Source organism: Heterodontus francisci, chromosome 3 (assembly GCF_036365525.1).
Source record: "Heterodontus francisci isolate sHetFra1 chromosome 3, sHetFra1.hap1, whole genome shotgun sequence".
NCBI classification, from domain to species: Eukaryota; Metazoa; Chordata; class Chondrichthyes; order Heterodontiformes; family Heterodontidae; genus Heterodontus; species Heterodontus francisci.
In genome coordinates, this window is record NC_090373.1 from 55248164 (window position 1) to 55273939 (window position 25776).

The window sequence follows — 25776 nt, forward strand, 5'->3', positions numbered from 1 at the left end:
TCCCACTGAGGATACCCTCCATTGTGTTGTGTGGCACTACCACTGTGCTAAATGGGATAGATTCAGATCAGATCAGCAGCCCAAAACTGGGCATCCATGAGATGCTGTGGGTCATCAACAGCAGCAGAAATACATTCAACCACAATCTGTAACCTCATGGCCTGGCATATCCTACATTCTACCATTACCATCAAGCCAGGGAACAAATTCTGGTCCAATGAGGAGTGCAGGAGAGCATGCAAGGAGCAGCACCAGGCAACCTTAAGAATAAGATGCCAACCTGGTGAAGCTACAACACAGGACTACATGCATGCTAAACAGCAGAAGCAGCATGCTATGGATGGGTTACACATAACGGAACAGATCAAAGCTCTGCAATCTAGCCACATCCAATCATGAATGGTAGTGGACAACTGAACAACTAAACAACTAACGGAGGAGGAGGCTCCATAAATATCCCATCCTCAATGATGGGGGATCCCAGCAGGTCAGTGCAAAATACAAGGTTGAAACATTGCAACCATCTTCTGTCAGAAATGCCGAGTGGATGATCCGTCTCGGTGTCCTCCTGAGGTCTCAGTATCACAGATGCCAGTTTTCAGCCAATTCGATACACTCTATGTAATATCAAGAAATGGCTGAAGGCACTGGATACAGCAAAGGCTATGGGCCCTGACAACATCCCAGCTGTAGTACTGAAGACTTGTGCTCCAGAACTAGCTGTGCCCCTACCCAAGCTGGTCCAGTACAGCTACAACATTGGTATCTACCTGACAAAGTGGAAAATTACCTGGGTATGTCCTGTCCACAAAAAGCAGGACAAATCCAATTTGGCCATTTACCAACCCATCAATCATCAGCAAAGTGATGGAAGGTATCATCGACAGTGCTATCAAGGGGCACTTACTCAGCAATAACCTGCTCAGTGACGCTCAGTTTGTGTTCCACCAGGGCCACTCAGCTCCAAACCTTATTACAGCCTTGGTCCAAACATGTACAAAAGTGCCAGGCAATGACCATCTCCAACAAGAGAGAATCTAGCCGTCTCCCCTTGACATTCAATGGCATTATAATCACTGAATCACCCACTATCAACATCCAAGGGGTTATCATTGACTAGAAACTGAATTGGAGTAGCCATAAATACCGTGGCTACAAGAGTAGGTCAGAGTCTAGGAATCCTGCAGCGAGTAACTCACCTCCTGACTCCCCAAAGCCTGTCCACCATCTACAAGGCACAAATCAGGAGTGTGATGGAATACTCTCCACTTGCCTGGATGGGTGCACCTCCAACAACACTCAAGAAGTTGGACACCATCCAGGACAAAGCAGCCCACTTGATTGGCACCCCATTCACAACATTCACTCCTTCCACCACTGACGTACAGTGGCAGCACTGTGTTCCATCTACAAGATGCTGTGCAGCAATGCACCAAGGCTCCTTAGATAGCACCTTCCAAACCCGTGACCTCTACCAACTAGAAGGACAAGGGCAGCAAATGCATGGGAACACCACCACCTACAAGTTCCCCTCCAAGTCACACACCATCCTGACTTGGAACTATATCGCCGTTCCTTCACTGTCACTGTGTCAAAATCCTGGAACTCCCTTCCTAACAGCACTGTGGGTGTAACTACCCCAAATGGACTGCAGCGGTTCAAGAAGACAGCTCACCACCACCTTCTCAAGGGCAATTAGGGATGGGCAATAAATGCTGGCCTTGCCAGTAATGCCCACATCCCATGAATGAATAAAAAAAAGCTGCCTTCCAGAGATGAGGTAAGAATGGTTGAATAAGGCAGCATTTGACCAAATGTTGCTTTAAGGAGCACTAGCAAGATTAAAATCACTGGGAATTGGGGAAAAATTGTCCACTGGTTGAGTTATAACTAGCACAAAGGAAGATGGTTGTAGTTAATAAAAGCAAAATACTGCAGATGCTGGAAATCTGAAATTAAAATAGTAAGTGCTGGAAATACTCAGCAGATCAGGCAGCATCTGTGGTGAGAGAAGCAGAGTTAACGTTTCAGGTCTGTGACCTTTCATCAGAGCAGAGGATGGTTGTAGTTGTTGGAGGCCAATCATCTCAGCTGCAGGACATCACTGCAGGAGTTTTTCAAGGTAGTGTCCTAGGCTCAATCATCTTCAGTTGCTTCATCAATGACCTTCCCTCCATCATAATGTCAGAAGTGGGGATGTTCACCAATGATTGCACAATGTTCAGCACCATTCGTGAATCCTCAAATACTGAAGAACCCTGTGTCCAGATGCAGCAAGACCTGGACAACATCCACACAAGTGCCAGGAAATGACCTTCTCCAACAAGAGAGAATCTAACCATCTCCCCTTGACATTCAACGGCATTACCATTGCTGAATTCCCCACCATTAACATCCTGAGGGTTACCATTGACCAGAAACTTAACTGGACCAGCCATATAAATATTGAAGCTACAAGAGCAGGTCAAAGACTGGCAATTCTGTGGCGAGTGACTCAATTCAGGAGTGTGATGGAATACTCTCCACTTGCCTGGATGAGTACAGTTCCAACATCACTCAAGAAGATTGACAGCATCCAGGGCAAAGCAGCCCATTTGATTGGCACCCCATCCACCGCCTTCAACATTCACTCCCTCTACCAGTGGCGTACAGTGGCAGCAGTGTGTAGCATTGACAAGATGCACGGCAGCAATTCACCAAGGCTCCTTCAATAGCACCTTCCAAACCTATGATCTCTACCACCTAGAAGAACAAGGGCAGCAGATGCATGGAATACTGCCACCTACAAGTTCTCCTCCAAATCACATACACCATCCTGACATGAAAATATCTCACCTTTCCTTCACCGTCACCGGACCAAAATCCTGGCATGCCCTTCCTAACAGCACTTTGGGTGTATCTACACCACATGGACTGCAGTGGTTCAAGAAGGCAGCTCACCACCACCTTCTCAAGGACAATTAGGGATGGGCAATAAATGCTAGCCTTGCCAGCAATGCCTACATCCCAAAAACGAATTTAAAAAAAAGTTATGTTAAACTTTTATTAAAACACTGATTACACTTCAGCTGGAATATTGTGTTCAATTCTGGACACCATACTTCAGGAAGGATATCAAGGCTTTAGAGAGGGTACAGAAGAGATTTACTAGAATGGTACCAGGGTTGAGGGACTTCAGTTATGTGGAGAAGCTGGGGTTGTTCTCCTTATAGCAGAGAAGGTTAAGAGGAGATTTGACAGAGGTGTTCACAAGCATGAGTGGTTTTGAGAGAGTAAATGAAGGGCAACAAATAGTTTCCAGTGGCAGAAGTGTCAATAACCAGAGCACACAGATTTAAGGTAATTGGCAGAGGAACCAGAGATAAGATGAGGAAACTTTTTTTTGCACTGCGAGTTGTTATAATCTACAGTGTACTGCTAGATAGGGTGGTGGAAGCAGATTAAATAGTAACTTTAAAAAGGGAATTGAATGAATACTTGAAGGTAAAAAATTTACAGGACTATGGGGAAGGAGCAGGGGAATGCGATGAATTATATAACTCTACTTATAGAGCCAAATGGCATCTTTCTCTGCTATATCATTCTCTGATTCTAGGATTTATATGATGCCTTTCATGACTTCCGGATGTCCCAAAGACTTTACATCCAATTAAGTAGTTCTGAAGTGATCTCTACCAATGTTGCGCACAGCAAGCTCCCAAAAGCAGCTCGGAAATTAATGTCTAGATCATCTGTTTTCTTATGGATGTTGGTTGAACAGTAAATGTTCACTGAGGAGAACTCCCCTACTCTTCTTTGAATTGTGCCATGGATCTTTTACATCCACTTCAGAGGGCAGGTGGGGCCCTGGTTTGACATCGCATCTGAAAGATGGCACCTCTGACACTGCAGCACTCTCTCAATCTTGCCTTGAAAGGTCAGCCAAGCATTATGTACTCAAGTCTATGGAGTGGGAATTGACGCCAAAACTTAGCGGCAAGGGTGCTATCACTGAACTATGGCTGACACTGTGAGACTGGAATGCTGGGACAGCAGATACAGTTGCCGCAGTTGGAATCACTAGCTACCATTTTGTTCTGCTTGTGGACAGGCTGAGTGTTCACACCAATCATACAGGCTAACAAGTCTGTGTGGGCTTTCCCTGAGAGTCAGGAATGGCCCAACAGCCAGAAATGAAGTTGCAAATCACGACTGTCAAACAAATGCATACGTGTAGACTTTTTAATGCTCCAGCATGTACAATCCACTCTACATTATAAGAAGAGCAACAAGACTAACTTTCATTTATCTCGTGCCTTTAACATAGTAGAACATCCAACAACACTCCACAGGAGCGTTATCAGACCGAATTTGATACTGAATCACATAAAGGTGTCCAAAACTTCATCAAAGAGGTAATTCCAGAGTTTAGCATTTAGGCAGCTGAAGGCATGGTGCCAATGGTGAAGTGATGGAAACCGGGGATGCACGCAAGGTCAGAATTGGAGCAAAGCAGAGATCTCGGAGGGTTGTGGGGCCAGAGGGTATTACAGCGATCAGGAGGGGAGAGGTTATGGAGGGAGTTGAACACAAAAATGAACATTTTAAAATCAACACGTAGCCAGACTGGGAGTCACTGTACGTCAGTGAGCACAGGGCTTGTGGGTGAATAGGGTAGTAAAGTTTGGATGAGCTCAAGTTTACTAAGGATGGAAAATGGAAGTCTGACCAGGAGAGAATCACAATAGTCACCACGGCAGAAACCACTGCACTTTGTAAATTTGTTGCTGAAGCAGTTCTGTATTGTAGAAATGAAGTGAAGAGCCTGGCGTGTTACCTCATCTGTACGGATTTTTCAATATAGATCACATTTTGTGGCACAAATTCCTTGTAGCATTACAATGGAGCGTAGAAGCAGTTCATGAACATACTGTAAATATAATCTGGCATAAGATACCACATACAATATTTTGAATTCATCAGTTGATAGTTCAAACCATACTGAATTTGCCATTGTTTCATCAGCCTCACGAGTATGTTCTGATGTGAATTTTGCACAATTAAAATAAGCCAACTAACAGGACGCTATGTGTATGTGAAAGTCAATTTAGAACAATTTTAAGTGGGATCACGTATGGTATTTGCAGTTATATTGAAACTTTCACAGACACCATAGAATTTAGCTGTTTCAGAGTCTTCCAGTAATTGCTAAAAGGATTTTCCATTTCTTGAATTTCCTTACTTGTAACAGTGGTATGAAAATATTTTCAATAAGTAACATGCAGCTACCATCAGGATTGGCCATATTCCCCAGAGTACTTTTACATAAAAGCCTATGCTTTTCCTCTACAAAACGAAAACATGCTTTTTCTGTTGAAGTTTCTGCCAACGGTATTTCACTAATATGACCTGATGTTCATTTTTATTAAATATCTTCCCCTTTTCTGGATTATTTCTAAAAGGCATTTTCACTTGTTAATCACAGGTAGCAAATTTCACTCGTACATTTCATAGTTTGCCCAATTCATATCAAATGATTGAAAAGGGGGCATTTTCCTGGTCTGAATATAACTGCGGAGGACTGTAGGGCAGCTGCCAGTTGCACGGATTTCTCTTTTGTCCTTCCTCCCTGTCTAGGATCATTAAGCCTCTGCTTACCTTCCCTTTTGACTTGAGTGGCTAAGATTGAGGAAATTTATGAACTGCATCCTCCCCTTTAATTGCACAGACCACTGATGTTATCACACCATCCAGGCAACTCTCTGAAATAGTATATTTAAGGAAATACTTTTCTTGTATTCTTTTGTTTTAATGTAATGTTGAAATCCTCTCCAGTGGATTATTTCGTCATCCTGTATACTGCAGCTAATAGTGTGCACAACTGCTTTCACAATATTGATAAAAGTATTCTACTTTTGTACTTTCGCTCATGTTTTCATCCATTAACTCTGCTCTCTTTTCTCAAATGTGGAACTTCTATGTTTCTGCTGCAGCACAGTACTACAGGCAGATTTCAGCACACCAGCAACAATGGAAAAACAACTCCACCAATTGTGACCTAGCCTTTTTTTTGGGCTTTGGACCTTTTCCAAATTGCTCGCTTTCTGACCCATAACATTCCCATGACAAAGACCACCTGCTTCCACCTCAGTAACATTGCCCACCTTTACCTCAGCCCATTTGCTACTGAAATCTTTACTCATGCCTTTACCACCTCCAGGCTCAACAATTCCAATGTTAACCTGGATGGCATTCTATCCTCCACCTTCTATTAACTTGAGCTCATTCAAAACTCTGCCGTATCCTATTGCACATCAAGTCCCATTTGGCCATTTCTACTGTCCTCACTGACTTACATTGGCTCCATGTTCCTGATGCCTCCAATATAAAGTTCTCTTTCTTGAGATTAAATTCCTCTATGATCTCTCCCCTCCTAATCTCTGCAACGTCCTCCAACCCCACAACACAACCGCACCACCCCACCGCTGTCACCTGACCACCCTGCCCCTAGGGTCAAACCCTCCTAATCTGTCCTTCTTTGCCTTGCCTTTCAACTTTTCACACATTTTTGTGAAGTACTTTGGGGAGTTTTTTTAACATTAAAGGTGCTACATAAATGCAGGTGTTTTTTTTAATAGTCTAGCTGAACACTTAGTCTCTCTGCAGCTAGAAAAATGGCTGCCCACAAATTCCAGCATTAGTACCCATGTCAACCATTCCTATTTGATGAAAGTAGCATTATATCTGTGATGGTGGGGAGAAAGGAAAACTCCTCCCCGTGGATCTCCATGCCCCCAGAATAGCTAAGGCCATCTCGGAAACAACTTGCATTCATAAGGTGCTTTTAATGTCAGAAATAAAATCCCAAGGCTGCTCTCAGAAGCTGTATGGGAAATAAATGTTAAGGGAGGAAAGGAAGTTGAGGATGGGTGACCAAAACTTAGCTGAAGAAATGAGTTTTTGAGAGGGGCTTTCAAGCAGAGAAGTGGTGGCTCCTCATCAGAGCCCTTTCCTATCCTGAGTGGTGTGAAACAGGGCTGTGTTCTCGCACCCACACTTTTTGGGATTTTCTTCTCCCTGCTGCTTTCACATGCGTTCAAATCCTCTGAAGAAGGAATTTTCCTCCACACAAGATCAGGGGGCAGGTTGTTCAACCTTGCCCGTCTAAGAGCGAAGTCCAAAGTACGGAAAGTCCTCATCAGAGAACTCCTCTTTGCTGACGATGCTGCTTTAACATCTCACACTGAAGAATGCCTGCAGAGTCTCATCGACAGGTTTGCGTCTGCCTGCAATGAATTTGGCCTAACCATCAGCCTCAAGAAAACGAACATCATGGGACAGGACGTCAGAAATGCTCCATCCATCAATATTGGCGACCACGCTCTGGAAGTGGTTCAAGAGTTCACCTACCTAGGCTCAACTATCACCAGTAACCTGTCTCTAGATGCAGAAATCAACAAGCGCATGGGTAAGGCTTCCACTGCTATGTTCAGACTGGCCAAGAGAGTGTGGGAAAATGGCGCACTGACACGGAACACAAAAGTCCGAGTGTATCAGGCCTGTGTCCTCAGTACCTTGCTCTACGGCAGCGAGGCCTGGACAACGTATGCCAGCCAAGAGCGACGTCTCAATTCATTCCATCTTCGCTGCCTTCGGAGAATACTTGGCATCAGGTGGCAGGACTATATCTCCAACACAGAAGTCCTTGAAGCGGCCAACATCCCCAGCTTATACACACTACTGAGTCAGCGGCGCTTGAGATGGCTTGGCCATGTGAGCCGCATGGAAGATGGCAGGATCCCCAAAGACACATTGTACAGCGAGCTCGCCACTGGTATCAGACCCACCGGCCGTCCATGTCTCCGTTATAAAAACGTCTGCAAGCGCGACATGAAATCGTGTGACATTGATCACAAGTCGTGGGAGTCAGTTGCCAGCATTCGCCAGAGCTGGCGGGCAGCCATAAAGACAGGGCTAAATTGTGGCGAGTCGAAGAGACTTAGTAGTTGGCAGGAAAAAAGACAGAGGCGCAAGGGGAGAGCCAACTGTGCAACAGCCCCAACAAACAAATTTCTCTGCAGCACCTGTGGAAGAGCCTGTCACTCCTGAATTGGCCTTTATAGCCACTCCAGGCGCTGCTTCACAAACCACTGACCACCTCCAGGCGCGTATCCATTGTCTCTCGAGATAAGGAGGCCCAAAAAGAAAAAAAAAGAGTGGAGAGGTGCACAGATTTAAGAAAGAAATTTCAGAGAACCTCATCAGATTACAGTGCTGGGGGGAATTGAGTCCGTCACCAGTAAAAACACTTATGACACTAATGCAGCATCAGGTATTGCTCAAGCATCATTTTGCTTTGTAGAAAAATACTCTCTAAGGATTACTTACTAACTGATTTTAAATCCTCTGTTTAATTTATTATGAAAGGGTATTTTTCAGTGGTTTTCTCCAATTCCATTCCTGTTTTCCCTTCTACTCTTGACGGCTCCTAGAAGTGCATGGGAATAGGGCAGAATTGGAGACTACATTTTGGCTGGGGTAAAAGAGGTCATGATAGCTCATCTCCATTTTGCTGTTACCTAATTTTCACACACTGTAGAGGTAATTGGATACAATTAGCAGCAGGCTTGTTGGCCATTTATTCCCTAATATTTAGCGACATTGATGTTAGTTATAGCACCCCAACTACTGCCTCAGTTGAGATCAACTAAGTACAACTTCAGGGGTTGAACCTGGGACATTCCTGATCTGTGTTGCTCAGTACCACACCGAGCAGTTTATTCATCTACTAACCCATCAGTGGAGTTAAAAGGCTGCTTTTTCTTGCCAATTATCTGACAGTTGTCTCCCCTCTTTTCCTTCTCTGCTGGAGGCTTGACTTCTGGTAGAGTCCCATAAGTAAGCTGTTGCCCTCCGTTACCTCTCTCAGGAATCTGTCCTGCATGAGTGAACCTAGACAATGTGCATCATCAAGCTATTCGACTATAGGAGGGGCCAAACTCACAGCTCAGCCTGTACCTGTCCTCACTTGATGTCCATCAACTCTCATTTCCAGCAGGACAGTGATTCAGGAGCAGGAAATCCAGCTGATGTTTTCCTTTGCCTAAACGAGGTCACGAAGACCAATTGTAGCATCCCTAATGTCATCCGATGAAATTTGATAACTCAGCAAAGGCTGGGGATTGAATTGCAGATCTGTTTGATTTGTATGGCTGAGCTAATTCACTGCCTTTAACCAGCCAAGGCATTGGGTAACTTGTTTGATGATTTATAACATGTTTATGGTCCTGTTTCTTACTGCTTTCCTGACAACTTACACTGGTGGTACTTGCAGTTATTGTCTAAAAACAACCTCTTGGCCAATGGCCTATTGATCCTCTCCCGACTTAATTGCGCATGGCACCACTCCAATCTGAAGATGAGAGTTGGGGGGGTGGGGGGGGTGGGTGTGGTGGGGGGGGGGGGGGAGAGGTGCTAAGAAACATAGGGTGAGAAATTAGGCTTGTTAGCGCATGTTTTTTGGTTGCTATAAGTGCCCATAGAGTTCCAAAATGGTGTCCATGACATGCACACAATTGTGGGACGAATCATGCCAGATGACATATTGATGCAGGCACGTGCAGTGAACATTCATCTGAAGTATGTAGAGCTGGCTGATTTAACACGAGTGGTGCCATTTTGGAGCTAAATGCTCCAGCCAATGTCCTCCCTTAACCTGAACATGTGTTCAGTAGCAAGAAGGACCTGCCACCAGTGCTATTTAAAGGGATCATCAACACTTACAAGTTAGTTGCTGGTTGATTTTTTTCTGGCAGTTACTACAATTCCACAAGTGTTTGGTGTTTTCTATAGTTGTTTTATGTTGCAGAAATCTACAGGGAAGTAGTTGGCAGATGCTGACGGTGCTTTTGATGACTTCAAAGCTCTGCACAAACCAGTTACTCTCAGACAGGGGCAAACTAGTAGGCGTTTCCCTTGGAATCGAGCATGACTTCTAGAATGAGCAGAGGCCACGCAGAACAGGACAAGCTGCGGGGGAGAAGGGCTCTCAGCAGGAGGCCATTTCTGCCCAGGGTGTTCAGGGAGCATCTCTGCAACCTGAAACTCATTGAGGAACAATGTGGGAGATGTCTGTGTTTCATTAAAGACATCCTCACTGAAATCTGCAATCTGCTGCACCACAACTGCAACCTCAGAGCAGGGCAATGACTGCATTACCAGTGGCTGTGAAGGTGACTGTGACAATGAACTTTTATGCATCTGACTCCTTCCAGGTTAGCGATATTTGCAGTATCTTGGCGATTGCCAGCCACTGTTACCTAAGGGAGGTCACTGAGGCTCTCTATTCAAACAGAGCTAAATACATTTCATTCTCTTTTGCCAGAGACATGCAGGCTGTGTAAGCACACGCTTTACTGGCATTACAGGCTTTCCCATGGTGCAGGATTCCATTGATTGTATGTGTATCACTTTGTGGCTGCCACCTGTCAACTCTGCTCTATACCAGAACTAAAAGGGATTCCACGGCCTCAACTTCCAGCTGGAGTGTGACCAAAGGGAGCAAGTCATGTAGGTTAATGTCCAGTGTCCTGGCATCAGTCATACTGCCTTTGTTCTGTGCCAGTTGCATTAGAGCTACCATGGCAAATGATAAGGTGGCCACTGAGCTATCCACTGACAACATATCTGACTTTGGTTTGCAACCTACACACATATGCACAGCATGCATACGCTGAATGTGATGCTGCTGCACGAAATGTGATAGAGCATACCAGTGACACTTAGAAGCATTGCTTCACTGCCTGGACCACTCTGGTGGAGCCCTGAAGTGCTCAGCAGAGTGGGTGCCAAGATTTATGGTGACCTGCTGCATGGTGCACAACCTCACCATCATGAGGAGGCAGCTCTTGTGATTAGCTATATGGCCTCCTCCACCAAGACCATCACTGCACTGTTTGAAAAGCTTGGAGCACACTCTCTCCCCTGTTGTTTTTTTCCCCAAAAATATACTTTATTCATAAAAATATGTAAAAATTACATTGTAAAACAGTTCCAAGTTGACATTCCAGAAAGTGCAAAAGAAAATCAGTTTTCTTCAATACAGAACATGAGTTGCCTCACAACCTTTCCATTCCATTTTACATGCAATGTACATTTGCATTACACAGCAAAACTATATTTTGGTGCATACAGCCCGAGGAGTTTTACACAGGTTCCAGCCCCTCTCCCCTGTTGTGCCAGCTTTAACTGGCGCTAACCACTCACAATATTGGTCCCCTGCTGATGCGTCCAGCCAATGAATAGCATTATTTGTGCTGGCTGGATGGAGAGATCATTTAAATGAGCAGGCAGCCTGAGGTTGGTGTGCTACCTGCATTGCCAGTTAATCATGTGTTGCGATCCCTGCGCCTGTTCTCAGGGGCTATCCTATTTAACCCCCACTCTACAGTAATAACCACTATAGATGCTTCAGATTAGTCCGATTCAATGCAATTATTCATATAGTATGACTCAATCTAAGTTATTTCTTTATTCGTATTATATAATAGCTAAATTCTATTGTGTTTTATCAGCAAGAGGACATCAGTTAAACTGAAAATGTTTGGTACTATTAAAAATCAATGATAGTGCCTTATGTCTCAGTGAGTAACTTAATATCAATAATCTGGTTTGAATTTGATGGTCAAAAATTACAAAGCAAGAAAGCAGTCGCTGCAATGACTTCCCTTCTCCCCTCCCCCCTGTCAAGCACTCCAGCCCCTCCCCCACACAACTGCCATCATTCATCAAGCTGTAATCCTGGTTATATTTCTGGGTTTAACCATCTTGCAACTTTCCAGGTTTATCCTTCTACATTAGTCAGAGTATCTTTAGATATTATCAGCCTTCATGGAGTGTAATAAAAAAAAATCTTACTTAAACCCTGGGGCTTATCCTTGAGATCTGCTGAATAGTATATGGGATGTGATAAAGGGGTCTGAATTGATAATGCGAAACCTGTTTAATTCCTATGCTGCTTTCCATGTAATAGTGAGGTTTAAATCAGCACCGAAAGTTTTCAAATTGAAGTAAAGTATTCGAATGGTGTGTTTTGCATAATCTGGACTAGGAATTACTGTATTGTACACTATAAGCAGTGTGATGCACACAAGCTGATTGATTTATTGGCTTCGATCCAAGTGAGTGAACCAAACTCATTTAACACTAACTCCACTTGCCAGTCATACTTTAAACTGTAATCTCATTGTGCAGTATTAAAATGGATAGTAGCTGAGAGGAATTTTATCTACACCATTTATAATATTTCACAATGTATTTCACTGTCATTCAAAAGGGCATCTGAGGAAAGGCAGCAAATCCACGGACACAGTGAGCCAGCTACACATTTAGCTGTCTGACCAAAATGTATCGCCTTCTTATTGCTACCACCCTAGTCAGCTGGAAATACTTTCACAAATTCTTGGGATATTGTGTTTATAATCAATGTATAGACACAGAACTATGAAACTATAGTATTGTAATTATAATGATTTTATATATAAACAAGGAAAGGGATCACTTATATCAGAACATTTTGTATTTTATGAACACCTTTTACATAGTAAATGTCCCAAAGTGCTTCAAAACAGACAGGATAGATGCCAATTTGTGTAAGGAGAAAAATTACAGGAGACAAACAAAAGCACAGTTGAAGAGGTAACTTTCTGAAGGTAGGGGGAGGGGTAGCTAGGTGGCGAGAGTTTCAGGGAACAAGGCCCAGACAGCATTTCAGGAATCTGCCTGACCCAGTCCATCAATGTCTTACCAGGCCCAGGCCCAGAACACAGAACTCTCAGCGTGGAGTCCATGCCCATGGTTCCACCCATCACAAGGCACCATAGTAACTCTTGGAGTAGCTGGGACCCTGCATAGTTAGTTCCTGGCTTAGCCCTGGTTGGTGCATTTTATCCTGGGAAAAATAGAGTATATGAATGACTGTAGCGCTAAGTGAGAAATTTAAATATATGTTGTGACTGTGGAGAAGTGGAACTAAAGTAAACAGTGCACTCCTCCCACTTCGGTCATAACATCTCATTCAATGTGCACAGACAGGGTGGGTGGAGGATGGGGTGGGGGACATGATTACTGAAGAGTGATCATGGGCCCAGGAGCACTGAAGCCAATTATACCAGCCCAATTGCTGCCCCAGCTGAAAGGAGAGGTGTGGGAGGGGAATCAGAAATAAACATTAAAAAGGTAAAAGGTATTTAGAATTACGTGCAGGGTAGGTTAAATATGAAATAACTTAGGAAACACATGTTTAGTTTTCAAGAATAGGACTTTAATTTGGAAATCATTAAAACAATAATGTGGTCTTATATGTGTGCTCTTTAATGCAAAATATTTCTGAGCATGCACCAATCCACACTCCTATTAAGAAGGTATTTGAGAATGGAATGCACTGGTAAATGTTATTTTCAAACAATAGTGAATGGAATACATTAGCTTCATATTGGACTATGCACAACAATGTAAGAAAGCAGAGACTAATACTTAAGAGCATGTTCTGTAAATTCCTCCTAAGGCTTTCCTTAACCACATAAATTCCATGAGCACTGTACCATCATCTAACTCTAATATTTTAACCATTCCAGTTCCAGCTCCCTTAATGGCTCAGTGCATAAAGCTGCTGTATAATCTAGTATGGAGCCACACACACCAGACGGCTCCACCTTCAATTTTTGGCCTGTACTGAGATGGCAATTGGTCTCAGCACCCCAGGAGGAGAAAAATATCAGGCACTGCTCCCATTCCTGTTGCTAACCAGTGAACCAGTAAAATAGCTGTTGACACTTAAAAATAAATGCAGCAATCCCATGTTCCTGAGCAGTGAGCATTGCTCAAAGGCAGCATGAACTGGCGATATGGCTACAGCCCCAGAACATCAATTATCCAACATCGTTTCCTGCTAGGAGCATGAGATTGGTGAATTTACCCTTCACTGCCTAGATTCACACATGAGGAGAAACCATTTAGAAAAGTGAGGGTTGCTAGAGAATATGAAGCTGGGCCCTACTGAGGAGGAATCAGTTCCTTGTGGATGGGGAAAACATGGGGCAAATGAATACATTAGAAAATATGTAACAATAGCAACTTCCATTTATGCAGCACCTTAAGAGTAGTAAAACATCTCGAGGCACTTCACAGGAACATTATTCAACAAAAATATGCCAAATATGCTCTATGCATATTAGCTTTATGTTCTGAATAATTAAGCTTCAGTGTGTATGCTGTGTTAAGTGTCTTAGCTTGGTTGCCAATAGAGGTGTTACAATTGGCCTTAACATCCGAGGGTTAGGAACAGAACATTAGCCAAGGTTCCTGTTCAGTAGGCAATTGACAGAGCTGATCACCATTCAGTGATCTCTTGATTGGAAGTACTCATGTGTTGATTGAACTGGATTGTGATGCTAAACATTGTTCAATAATCTGGTAATGCTCATTGACTAGGCTTATATTTATGAAGTTAGAAAGGGAAAACTTGCTTTTATATGAGGTTTTGTCAAATCTTTATTTCATCTAAAGCCCATATACACTCCCTCTACCACCAGCGTACTGTGGCTGCAATATTTATGATGCGCGAGCAACTCACCAAGCTTATTTTGCCAGCAATTTCCCGTTGCATGTTGTTGTTGTCGTTGTAGTGTAGCAAGGGCATTGTAGAGAAAGTCTCAGAGTCTCAATAAGGTCAACTAATAACTTATTATTTACACAACACTATTGATGCTCTCCTCAAGCGTCCTTAGCTCGCACCCTTAGTGCCGCTACTCGCTTCTTCCGAAACCCAGTGCGAAGTAACTGTTACATCATCACCCTTACGTGGGGAAGCATTGCTTACCCTGTCTCTGCATTAACCCTTACATTGGGCGGCACAGTGGTGCAGTGGTTAGCACCGCAGCCTCACAGCTCCAGCGACCCGGGTTCAGTTCTGGGTACAGCCTGTGCGGAGTTTGCAAGTTCTCCCTGTGTCTGTGTGGGTTTCCGCCAGGTGCTCCGGTTTCCTCCCACAGCCAAAAACTTGCAGCTTGATAGGTAAATTGGCCATTGTAAATTGCTCCTAGTGTAGGTCAGTGGTAGAAGAATGGTGGGGATGTGGTAGAGAATATGGGGTTAATGTAGGATTACTATAAATGGGTGGTTGTTGGTCGGCACAGACTCGGTGGGCTGAAGGGCCTGCTTCAGTGCTGTATCTCTAAATAAAATGTCCTTATACTACCATTTCTGAACCTGTGACTTCTACCACCAAGAACAATAGCAGCAAGATCATGTGAAGACTATCATCTCCAAGTTCCCTTCCAAGTCAAACACCACCCTGACAAGGAGATATACTGCTATCCCTTCATAGAATCACACAGAATCGTTACAGTGCAGAAGGAGGCCATTCGGCCCATCGTGTCTGAAAGAGCAATCCTTCAGTTCCATTCCCCTGCCTTTTCTCCGTAACCCTGCATGTCTTCCTTTTCACACAACTAATTCCCTTTTGAATGTTTCAATTGAATCTGCCTCCACCATGTTCTCAGGCAGCGCATTCTAGATCTTAACCACTCACTGTGTGAAAAAGTTTTTCCTCATGTCACTTTTGTTTCTCTTATCAAATACTTTGAATTTGTGCCCTCTCTCGATGCTTTATGAGTGGGAACAGTTTCTCTCTATCTACTCTGTCCAGACCCCTCATGATTTTGAATACCTCTATCAAATCACCTCTCAGCCTTCTCTTCTTCAAAGAGAACAGTCCTAACTTCTCCAATCTATCTTCATAACTGAAATTCCTCATCCCTGGAACCATTCTCGTGAATCTTTTCTGTACTCTCTCCAATGCCCTCACGTCTTTCCTAAGTGCGGCACCCAAAACTGGACGCAATACTCCAGCTGAGGCCGAACTAGTGTCATTGTTGTGGACAAAATCTTTGGTTCTCTTTACCTAATACCATCATAGGAGCATCACTGTCATAAAGATTGCGAGTGGTTTGTGGAGGCGGGACGGGAAACAGATCAGTTGGTAAAATCTTTGAAGGAGGCTGCATACCTTCATTTTAACAGGATTTTTATTTTTAACTCACATCAGTTGTTTCCCCCTGGCTTCTGGAACTCCAACAGGTAAAAAGAGGTGAGAAGGGATGGATTCATGAGAAATGTGCCTTTACAGCACTGCTTGTGGGCCAGGAGGAATTGGGGCATTTTCATCAGTCCACCAAGCTAACCTGTAACCCTGCAATCTGTCTGATCCCCACCTCACCCCTGACCTCCCACGATCTGTCTGTTCCCCAACACCCGCCCCCCGGTATTGGACTCCACCCCCCCCCCCCCCCCACCTTTCACCATCTTCACCCCTGCCAAACATTGATTGCACCCCCTGACTACCAACTACACCCCTCCACAATCTCTCTACCCTAACTCCACTAACACTAGATACCCTGACAGTTATCTCTCCCTACCTGCTCCTCTACTGCCTTTCTGCCAGATAGACAACCAGCCTGTCAAACAGGAAACCTGGAGAAAAAATGTAAAAGATGTCCTATACTTCTGGGTTTTGCATCCATACTCTTCTTTCATCAACCACCCCCAACTCCGAATATGTGGCCCTCTAAATATTGGGGCCTTTATCCCTCTGTTTGTTCACCCTGATGTTATTACAATTCCTTGTAACTGAATTGAGCAGGGAAGAATCTTGTGTATATTATACAGAGCTGCATAGCTGAATGATGAATTGCCAAGATGGACAGGTTGCTTTGCTGGTTTTCAGCTTGTAGATGAAGTGCGGCAGCTACAAATCCAAACCAGCCCAGAGTTAAGTCCATCTCTGTAATAGGAACATAGGAGCAGGAGTAGGCCATTCAACCCATTAAGCCTGCTCCGCCATTCAATACGATCAAGGCTGATCATCCACTTCAATGTCTTTTTCCCACACTATCCCTTTATGTCATTGGTATTTAGAAATCAATCTCTGCTTTAAATATACTCAATGACTAGAATGCTAGAATTACTTTTACATGTGCAAGAGCTTCCCACTGGCCTCTTCATTGGATTAATATATCAGCTGGTCTACTATTACTGATACACATCAGCAGACCAGGTTCAACATTTGTTGCTCTAGAGTGGAAGGAGCTGTTATATTGACCACAATGTCCCCAAGCTGGTGAAGGAAAATATCAGCCAGAAATCCTGCTGCTGAACAATGCTCAATGACCTTGGTTGGAAAGTATGAAGCATTTTATGTCAGATGAAGACGAGATGAGCCACAGTGGTACTGCCCTCCATAGTCCAATAGCTTCCTGAGGTTTGCTCTCTATTATTACACACGAAGCATGGTCATTTGGGTGATGTACCAGTGTCAGTAAAACTATACTGAAGCCTTCAGGACAAAGGGAAAAGAGCATGAAAACTAGGGGAAGGTGGGAAGATCTGGAAGTTCTGGATGAATCCATGATCATCAATATAAGTTTTAGCATAATCATGTAGCTGGTGAGCCTCTTGCCGATGTTACATACCTCTGGAGCTTTGCTTTTGAACACTTACGCTTCTTCATTGCTAAAGCTGCCTCCAAAAAGCTTATTTTCTCTTTTGGACCAAACAACTCTTTCTGGCTTAATAACCTAATACTCTATAAAGTTTTTCTAACACCTCTCTCATACTATTGGAACGATACAAGAAATGTTTGTCTTCTCATTAGCAATCCTCTCACCTGTCGGCTTCAACTTCTCAGTTGCAGACTTTTATTGTCCTTTTGTTTTATTTAACATTACTATGGTAATTGCTCCTGTGTACTTTCCTTTCTTGTTTCATCCAAGCTCTCTAAATACACCATCCTAAAAGCTTTACTTCCTGCCTGCACCTGACTGTATTGAAATCAAGTCTTTATTGCACTGCTTCAGTCAAACCCACCCTTTCTCAAAACTGTATCTCTGTATCTCTCTAAGTTGTCCCTCTGCCTACAATCTGTAAGCTTTTAAGCTTTTAAAACCAAGGCTTGGCTTGGCACATCAGGGTGCTTGTGCCAAAATTGGGAGAGTTGTCACACAACCTAATCAAGCAACATAGCCACATTCACCAAATCATACCTTACAGCCAATGTCCTCCATGCCATTCCTGGGTACGTCCCGTCCCACTTGGCGACATAGCCACATTCACCAAATCATACCTTACAGCCAATGTCCTCCATGCCATTCCTGGGTATGTCCTGTCCCACTTGAAGACAGACCCACGAGATGTGGCGGCACAGGGACATTCAATCACAAGGGAGTTGTCCTTGGAATTCTCAGCATTGACTCTGGATGCCATGACATCTCATGGCATCAGGTCACAAACAGGCAAGGAACCTCCTGCTCATTACCACCTACCACCCTCACTCAGCTGATGAATCAGTACTCCTCCATGTTGAACACTACTTGGAAGAAGCACTGAGGGTATACTCTGTGTAGGGGACTTCAGTGTCCAACAGCAAGAGTGGTTTGCTAGCACCACTACGGACCAAGCTGGCCGAGTCCTGAAGGACATATCTGCCAGACTGGGCCTGTGGCAGGTGGTGAGAGACCAACAAGAGGGAAAATCTTACAACCTACCTGTCACAGATGGATCTGTCCATAACAGTATTGATAGGAGTGTCCACCCACAGTCCTTGTGGAGACAAAGTCCTGTCTTCACAATAAGGACATCCTCCATCGTGTGCTAACTGAATAGATTCAGAACAGATCTAGCAGCTCTAAACTGGGTATCCATGAGGTGCTGTGCGTCATCATCAGCAGCAGAATTGTATTCAACCACAGTCTGTAACCTCAACACCTGACATATCTCTCATTCTACCATTACCATTAAGCCAGGGGACTACCCCGGTTCAATGAGGAGTGCAGAACGGCATGCCAGGAGCAGCACCAGACATACCTAAAAATGAGGTGCCAACTTGCTGAAGCTACAACACAGGACTACATGCATGCTAAACAGTGGAAGCAGCACATTATAGTCAGAGCCAAGCAATCCGACAACCGATGGATCAGATTACAGCTCGTAGTCCTGCCACATCCAGTCATGAATGGTGGTGGACAATTAAACACCTAACTGGAGTAGGAGACTCAATGATGGCAGAGCCAGCACGTCAGTGGAAAAGGCAAGGCTGAAGTATTTGCAACCATCTTCAGCCAGAAGTGCCGAGTGGACGATCCATCTCAGCCTCCTCCTGAGGTTCCCAGCATCACAGACGCCAGTCTTCAGCCAATTCAATTCACTCTGCATGACATCAAGAAATGACTGAAGGCACTGGATACAGCAAAGGCTATGGGCCGTGACAACATCCCAGAAACAGTACTGAAGACTTGTACTCCAGAACTAGCCGCACCCCTAGCCAAGCTGTTCCAGTACAGCTACAAAATTGGCATCTATCCTAAAATATGGAAAATTCCCCAAGTATGTCCTGTCCCCAAAAAGCAGGAAAAATCCAATCAGGACATATACTGCCCCATCAGTCTACTCTCCATAATCAGCAAAGTGATGGAAGGAGTCATGGACAGTGCTATTATGCGGCACTTACTCAGTAATAACCTGCTCACCGATGGTCAGTTCGGGTTCCACCAAAACCACTCAGTTCCTGACATCATTACAGCCTTGGACCAAATCTGGACAAAAGAGATGAACTCAAGAGGTAAGGTGAGAGTGATTGCCTTTGATATCGAGACAGCATTTGATTGATTGTGGGATCAAGGAGCCCTAGCAAAATTGAAGTCAATGGGGATCGGGGGAAAACTCTCCACTGGTTGGAGTCATGCCTAGCACAAAGGAAGATGGTTGTAGTTGTTGGAGGCCAAACATCTAAGCCCCAGGACATCACTGCAGGAGTTCCTCAGGGTAGTGTCCTGGGCCCAATCATCTTCAGCTGCTTCATCAATGACCTTCCTTCCATCATAAAGTCAGAAGTGGGGATGTTCGCTGATGATTGCACAATGTTCAGCACCATTTGCAACTCCTCACATACTGAAGCAGTCCGTGCCCATATGCAACAAGACCTGGACAACATTCAGGCTTGGGCTGATAAGTGACAAGTAACATTTGTGTGACACAAGTGCCAGGCAATGACCATCTCCAACAAGAGAGAATCTAAACATCTCTCCTTGACATTCAATCACTGAAACCCCCAGCATCAACATCCTGGGGGTTACCATTGACCAGAAACTTAACTGGATCAGCCATAATGCAGCTACAAGAGCCGGTCAAAGGCTGGGAATGCTGCGGTGAGTAACCTGCCTCCTGACTCTCCAAAGCCTGTCCACCATCTACAAAGCACAAGTCAGGAGTGTGATGGAATACTGTCCCCTTGCCTGGATGCATGCAGCTCCAACAGCAGTCAAGAAGGTCGACACCATCCAGGACAAAGCAGCCCACTTGATTGGTCCCCCATTCACAACCTTAAACATTCACTCCACCACCGACGAACAGTGACAGCAGCGTGTACCATCTACAAGATGCACTGCAACAACTCGCCAAATCTCCTTTGACAGCCAAACCTTCCAAAGCCACGACCTCTACAGTCCAGAAAATCAAAGGGAGCAGTCACACACAAGAACACAAGAAATAGGAGCAGGAGTAGACCATATGGCCCATCGAGCCTGCTCTGTCACTGAATAAGATCCTGGCTGATCTTAGGCTTCATCTCCCCAGGCGTACCTGCATACACCATATCCCTTGATTCCCTGAAAGACCAAAAATCTGTATATCCAGCCTTAAATGTGTTCAATGATGGAACATCCACAATCCGATGGGGTAGTGAATTCCAAAGATTCACAACCCTTTGAGTGATGTCATTTCTCCTCATCTCAGTCCAAAATGATCGGCCCCTTATTCTGACACTGTGCCCCATGTTTTAGATTCCCTGCCCTGAAACAATCTCTCAGTGTCAACCCTCTCCAGCCCCTTCAAAATCCTGTATGTTTCAATGAGATCGCCTCTGATTCTTCTAAACCCCAGAGAATATAAGCCCAATTTACTCAGCCTTCAATCATAGGACAACCCCCTCATCCCGGGGACCAATTTAGTGAAACTTCACTGTACCACCTCCACTGTAAGTATATCCTTTCTTTAATGTGAAGACAAAAACTGCACTCAGTACTCCAGATGTGGTCTCACCAAAACCCTGTACAATTGTAGCAAGACTTCTTTCTTCCTGTCTTCCAATCCCCTTGCAATAAAGGCCAACATGGCATTTGCCTTCCTAATTGTTTGCTGTACCTGCATGCTAACGTTCTGCTTTCCTTGTACAAGCACACCCAAGTCTCTTTGAACATCAACACTTAGAAGTTTCACACCTTTTAAAAATATTCTGCTTTTCTATTCTTATGACCAAAGTGAACAACTTCACACTTCCCTACATTATACTCCATCTAGGTGCCCACTCACTTAACCTGTCTATATCTCTTTGCAGCCTCTCTGTGTCCTCCCCACAGCTTACCTTTCCACCTACCTTTGTATCATCAGCAAACCTAGATACCATTCTGACTTGGAAATATATCGTCATTTCTTCACTATCACTGGGTCAAAATCCTGGAACTCTCTACCTCACAGCACTGTTGGTGTACCTGTACCACATGGTCTGCGGCAATTCAAGAATGCGGTTCATCATCAAGTTCTCATTATCAAAAAGGAGGAGGTGTTGGGGGTCTTGCAAAGCATTAAGGTAGATAAGTCCACAGGGCCTGATGGGAACTACCCCACAATACTGATGGAGGCAAGGGAAGAAATTGCTGGGGCCTTGACAGAAATCTTTGCATCCTCATTGGCTACAGGTGAGGTCCCAGAGGACTGGAGAATAGCCAATGTTATTCCTTTGTTTAAGAAGGATAGCAAGGATAATCCAGGAAATTATAGGCCGGTGAGCCTTACGTCAGTGGTAGGGAAATTATTAGAGAGGATTCTTCGGGACATGATTAACTCCCATTTGGAAACAAATGGACTTATTAGCAAGAGGCAGCATGGTTTTGTGAAGGGGAGGTCGTGTCTCACTAATTTGATTGAGTTTTTTGAGGAAGTGACGAAGATGATTGATGAAGGTAGGGCAGTGGATGTTATCTATATGGACTTCAGTAAAGCCTTTGACAAGGTTCCTCATGGCAGACTGGTACAAAAGATGAAGTCACACGGGATCAGAGGGGAGCTGACAAGATGGATACAGAACTGGTTCGGTCATAGAAAACAGAGGGTAGCAGTGGAAGGGTGCTTTTCTGAATGGAGGGATGTGACTAGTGGTGTTCCGCAGGGATCAGTGCTGGGACCTTTGCTGTTTGTAGTATATATAAATGATTTGGAGGTAAATGTAGCTGGTCTGATTAGTAAGTTTGCGGACGACACAAAGGTTGGTGGAGTTGCGGATAGTGATGAGGATTGTCAGAGGATACAGCAGGATATAGATCGGTTGGAGACTTGGGCGGAGAAATGGCAGATGGAGTTTAATCTGGACAAATGTGAGGTAATGCATTTTGGAAGGTCTAATGCAGATGGGAAGTATACAGTAAATGGCAGAACCCTTAGGAGTATTGACAGGCAGAGCGATCTGGGTGTACAGGTCCACAGGTCACTGAAAGTGGCAACGCAGGTGGATAAGGTAATCAAGAAGGCATACGGCATGCTTGCCTTCATCGGTCAGGGCATAGAGTATAAAAATAGGCAAGTCATGCTGCAGCTGTACAGAACTTCAGTTATCCCACACTTAGAATATTATGTGCAATTCTGGTCGCCACACTACCAGAAGGACGTGGAGGCTTTGGAGAGGGTACAGAGGAGGTTTACCAGGATGTTGCCTGGTCTGGAGGGCATTAGCTTATGAGGAGAGGTTGGATAAACTCGGATTGTTTTCACTGGAATGACGGAGTTGGAGGGGCGACATGATAGAGGTTTACAAAGTTATGAGTGGCATGGACAGAGTGGATAGTCAGAAACTTTTTCCCAGGGTGGAAGAGTCAGTTACTAGGGGACATAGGTTTAAGGTGAGAGGGGCAAAGTTTAGAGGGGATGTGCGAGGCAAGTTCTTTACACAAAGGGTGGTGAGTGCCTGGAACTTGTTGCCGGGGGAGGTGGTGGAAGCAGGTACCATAGAGACGTTTAAGAGGCATCTTGACAAATACATGAATAGGATGGAAATAGAGGGATACGGACCCCGGAAATGCAGAAGGTTTTAGTTTAGGCAGGTATCAAGATCGGCGCAGGCTTGGAGGGCCGAATGGCCTGTTCCTGTGCTGTACTGTTCTTTCTTCTTTGTTTGTTCTTTGTTCTTTGTTCTCAAGGGCTATTAGGGATGGGAAATAAAAGCTGGCCTTGCCAGCAATGCTGACATCTCATGAACGAATAAAAGAAAATCCTTGATTTCCCTGATCTCTCCTACACTTTTCAGGCTTGGATTTGTACAATGGATGATGCATCTTCTCAATTTAAAATAAATCTATTAATCAAATCATAGAACAAAATTCTAAAATTGTAAATTGTGGTACTTCAATTTTGTGACAGAATTTTACTCCAATCCTGATTGAACTGTGAAAGTCTCCAGTTACTTATTCACACTCGGGCTTCAGTTTAAATGATTCTGTTATTTACTTTTTGTACCATAGATGACAACATTAATGTTGTAAAAATCAATAGTGTTGATGCATTTAAGGGGAATCTAGATAAGTACTTGAGGGAGAAAGGAATAGAAGCTTATTTTTAGGGCTTGATGAAATAAAGGGGAGGAGCGCAAACATCAAGATATACTTGTTGGGCTGAATGGTCTGTTTCTGTGCTGTAAATTCTATGTAATTTTAGTTATACCTCAAACACAATTGCTTTTTTCCCAAAATGCACTACTTGATAATACCCAATCATTTCTCAATCATTTTACATGCAAAATTAAGCTTATACCAAAATAAATAGCAGTAGACATCCTTATGCACGCATCTCAAGAACTTCCATTTCTTTCTTCAAATTCTCAGGGTCATGTTATAAGTTAAAAAAAAACATGCACATTCCCACCATGCACCAGGATCAGAAGCAGCAAAGCGATCAGTAACCAGTGATTTATGATGTAATCATGTTCCCTGGGAAAACATATTGATTTGCGTAACCTCCATCGAACTATAAAAGTCTGCAGTGGGAGATAATGGGGATTAGCCTGTGCCTGCCTTTCAATAAACAAAGTGCTTACTTATCATTAATTGTCTTATCAACATGTCTAGTCATAAAAATTACATTTGAAAAAAATACTTACAGTTGCCTCATTTGACCAAATGCACTTAGCATTTCGTTCTAAAATGTCTCCTGTCTAATTTGACATTTTCTGCATTTACTTGTGCAATGAACTGATCAATAACTAAAAGGTTGACATTAAACATGATGGGGAATAGATGGGAGGAAGATGAAGTTTTCTGCTAGCTAATATGCATTGGATAATAGCTAAACATTAATAGAATTGATGACTTTTCTGTTAATCACATTCAGGTGCTTGGCATATGGGGCTTTGAGTACCATATGTTTTCTGTCAATTTTTCCTTGCAGCTGCCAGTCTGTAGAACTGGGTAGCTCCTTTTCTATTTGTTTACCTTGTTTCACTGAGAAGGATATGAATTGTGCAGCCCTCCAGATTAGAGCATCAGTGTCCTTTTTGCTGCAATGGTGACATCATCTAAATTATGTAACAAAGGGCAGCTCATGATGCCTGGAAAGATCCAGACGCAAAGACACAGAGGTGACCTTTGACTGGTACAGAAAGTGCTGTTCTCTTGCTAAAGGTAGGCTGCAGGTGCTCAGCCAACAATTGGCATTTTTCCCCAACAACCACTGGGGGAAAGCGCAACCTTCTGAAGCACTCATGGTCAGAGAATTGTAACTAAGACCTTCTTGGTCTGTAGATTTGGGTGAGTAGGTACTATCACATAGGCAAAAATGCTTTCTGTGATGCTTCACTTTAAAAGTCTCTAATGTGGCCCTCTTTCATATCATCCTCCTCCTCTCTGTAGCATATAAATAGAGGGGTTCCCATTGGAAAAAACATGTCCCCAGTGCAAAAGCAGTATTTTGAGCAGAGCTGAGTGAAACTAGCAGCAAATGTCTTGACTGAACCTTCAAAGTACTAAAGAGATCAACATGTGAGCAAAGTAACAGCAGCCTTCAGTGGCAGCAGTTGTGGTATGTGCCACAGGGAGACCTTCCTGCAGTTCTTAGATTTAGATTTTAGATTTTAGATTTAGAGATACAGCTCTGAAACAGGCCCTTCGGCCCACCGAGTCTGTGCCGACCATTAACCACCCATTTATACTAATCCTACACTAATCCCATATTCCTACCACATCCTCACCTGTCCCTATATTCCCCTACCACCTACCTATACTAGGGGAAGTTTATAATAGCCAATTTACCTATCAACCTGCAAGTCTTTTGGCTGTGGGAGGAAACCGGAGCACCCGGAGGAAACCCACGCAGACACAGGGAGAACTTGCAAACTCCACACAGGCAGTACCCAGATTTGAACCCGGGTCGCTGGAGCTGTGAGGCTGCGGTGCTAACCACTGCGCCACTGTGCTGCCCTTCTTGACGCCATTTGCATAATGGCAGGGATTTTGGAGGACAGAAGCTGAGGGAAATGTGTTAGTTGGGTTAGTTACTTCTCCTGGACTTTATTTTCAGGAGGCGAATAAAGCTCCCAGCGAGCCTTAAAGGTGATTGGTGCTTTTTGGGATTATGAAGTGGTGGCTTCTAAGCATCTATTTTATTCAGTTCACTGCTCCAAAACAGGCAGTACTTCACAAGAAA